The sequence below is a fragment of the Mus pahari genome, chromosome 2 (genome assembly GCF_900095145.1).
Source record: "Mus pahari chromosome 2, PAHARI_EIJ_v1.1, whole genome shotgun sequence".
Lineage (NCBI taxonomy): Eukaryota > Metazoa > Chordata > Mammalia > Rodentia > Muridae > Mus > Mus pahari.
The window spans coordinates 69,366,414-69,369,536 of NC_034591.1; the positions used below are offsets into that span (position 1 = coordinate 69,366,414).

The 3,123-nt window shown below is 46.5% G+C and overlaps 1 pseudogene; it reads right to left on the reverse strand.

Moving 5' to 3' along the window:
- Positions 1–936: 936 nt before the first annotated feature.
- Positions 937–2,571, reverse strand: LOC110316809 (annotated as a pseudogene).
- Between the last annotated feature and the right edge of the window lie 552 nt (positions 2,572–3,123).

Here is a 3,123-nt window from a genome sequence, read left to right on the forward strand (position 1 = left end):
AGCACCCATCTGATCCAAACATCAGGGCTTTAATCATGGAGAAAGATTTCCTTTTTAGACCACAGAACTCCACACCTCAATCACAAGACAGGAAGTGTGAGCTGTAATACTTACCTGCAGCTGGGGGCTTTCTGGGTCCTCAAAATTCACTTAAAAAAAAAAAAAAAAAAAAAAAAAAAAAATGCTCTACTCAAAGTTCTAAAGTTGTGGAACATTCCATCTTGTCCTCCTGGGCAGCTGGGTCCAGAGCAATGGTTTATTTGGGTTTGTCCTGTGGGTGTGTCAATGGCAAGGTCCTGAAGTTTGACTTTGTGCTCCCAGGACAGCACTTGGCCCGGGGAGATTTCTGGAAAAAGGGTAGTTGAACTAGGTTGAGCACTCAGACATGCCAGGCTTTTGTTTTGTTTTGTTTTGTTTTTTGTTTTTTGTTAGACATATAGTTATGTATTTAACAAGTTTGCATATATGACAGAACTCTGACATTAGAAGCAGCCTTTCACATCCAGAAACACATGAGTCAGGTCCCAAGACAGCGGTGAAACACTGGTTCTCCATCCACGTGGTTGAGGATCCAAATCCCACGTGGGCTTCAGAAGGCTGAAAACAGGAGGGCCCTGAATGGGTGTCACTTAAGAAAAAATAAAAAGTCTAAACAAATCTTTACTATAACACTTAAAAGATTACGTATCCATTCCAACAGCTTTTCCAGGCCTGGTGACCCAATAAGTTACACTTGCATTCGGGCTCTTGAAGGCTATACAAAGGTGAACACTGGTAACTTTCCCAAAGTGAGACCCTCACAAGGTCACCTCGGGCCATAGGCAGGGTCAGGGGCACTAGTTGCTCAGCAAGGTACCCTGAGGGCAGTGATGAGGGTCCGGGCAGCTTCAGTGGGGCGTTTCTCACAGTTGCACAGTACCCATGGCTCCAGATTCCTTAAGATTTGTTAATTGGCTCTTTGCTGTTGTGGCCAGTTGGAGATTTTGAGGAATTAGCTGTGGTCCAAGGGTGCTCAAGGACTTCTGACTTTGGCCTGAGTTGTATTTTTTACATTCTTGAAATGAGGTCCCTGGCTCCCTCCATCATAAAGTCAGGGAATGTGAATTCAACCCATGATATCCTTCTGTAGGTCTCCCGGTAAGTGTGTGCCTCCGAGTGAGGCATCCCCGCTCGGAACTCATAGCAGAGAACACCAAGGTTCCAGAGGTTCACCTTCTTTTCATGCATCCAGCCTTCAGTCATCTCCGCGGCAGGTAGTCCAGGGTGCCACAGCGTGGTTCTCCTGGAAGATGGAGCTTGTACAGACCATCCGATGTCTGAGATCTTCTAACTCTCCATTTCACCCAAGAAGCGGGTTCTCTGGCCTAAGGTCTCGGTGGATGATTCTCTTTGACAATAAGACAGAGCATTTGCCAAGTCAGTAAGTAGCTGTTCTCTGCTTGGCAACTCGGAGAGTTTTTGAAGTGCTCTATACTGTTCTAAGGGGCACATATTCTAGAATTAGATAAACTCTGGTGACATCATGGTGATAAACCTGAGGGTGTTGGGGTGCCCGAGGTGGGACTGGATCGCCACTTCCCTTCATAGCTGGTTCTCCACACCTGCCTTCTCCAGCAGCGTTTTAAACAGCACCTTCAGAGCCAAGATGAACTTGCTTTGTATCTTCCTTGCCAAACAGACATTTCCAAACCTCCCTTTTCCTCGTGGGCTGCCAATGTCAAAATCTTCCAAAGTCCACTGCCTTTAGAAATGGAGCCCTTGTAGGTGGAAAAGTAAAGTCGGAGCCATCAGGATTGGTGTCAGTCAAATGCCTTGTGTCCTTATGAAGATGCAAAATTTGGGCACCGAAGGGAAACTGAGAGAATGCCATGGGAAGATTGAAATCAGGTAGCCAAAGGCATGCAGTGGATGGCCAACCTATAAAACTGCCAGAAGTCAGGAAAAACAATGGTCTTTCCCAGTCATCAAAGTCAACCAGCTTTGTCCACACCAGGCCTACAACACCGCCCTCCAGCCTCCAGAACTGTGGGATAGTCCGTTCTAAGGCACCCAGTGTGTGTTATTCAGTCAGGCAGCTCTGCTAACCCACAGCATGGAGAGCTGAACCCTGCTTCACCTTCTTCAGCTGTCTAACCCATGGCATAAGCTTTGGAAGTGGGCACTTCTTTTCTCCACGTGTCAGAGGTTTGTAGCACATGTCCTACAGGAACCCTCCCTCTACCCTGCACCCACAAGGAGCCGAGTATTTTCCAAGAAAGTGACAGATTTTATCTTCCAAATGATTTTTGCCATCTCTTTGCCATCTTCCCATCTAGAAGCAGGCATCAGCATGAGCGTTGACACAGGATACCAGTTTGATGCTCCATCTTTGGTCAGCTCTTTGGAGACATGGGGGCATCTGTGAACAATGAGTGGCTACATGTCATTATTAATTTTCTTCATGGAAAATGACTTCAGGGTACCAAATCCTTCTCTTCATCTCCTAATGAATAAGAAACGCAGTTACCCTTTTATCCTTTCAGGAGTAAAACCCAGCATTGTGTCAAAACTGGAGTCAGGCAAAGAAGTCATGGCCATAAGGGAGTCACTGTAGACTAGGTTCCTTCTTTATATATTTATGTACAACTATTATATTTTTCTCCTGTAAAACTTCCCAGAGACAAACTGTCAAAGCAAAGTTTATTTGCAGTTTCTCAGCAATACCCCCACCCCTTGATCCCATTCTCCTGAGAAGATCTCTTTGTGCATCTTCAGGCTGCCAGCTGTTTGTTTCCTCCTGCTCAAACTCTAATTCATTGCTGTCAGGGTTTGGGCTTTAGCAGCTGGAGCCCTGAAAGCGTTGAGAAATCTCTTTGGTTCATTAGGCAAAATTTCAAGGCCACATGCAGCTCTGGCCCAGTTAAAATGCTCATCTCTTTAAGAAGGCACTTCATCACCCTAACCCTGGCCACACAGAGAAATTGATGCTTGCCCCTTGGCTGTTGATTAAGCTTCCATAGGCAGCTCAGCTCACAGGGGTGGCTCAGTGGGACAGGCCACAGGCTGCCTTTCCACATGTGTACCCCCTCTTTGCTCACTGCAGTCTATTGCCTAGCTGGGGAGGGCCCCAGGACCTCAAGAATG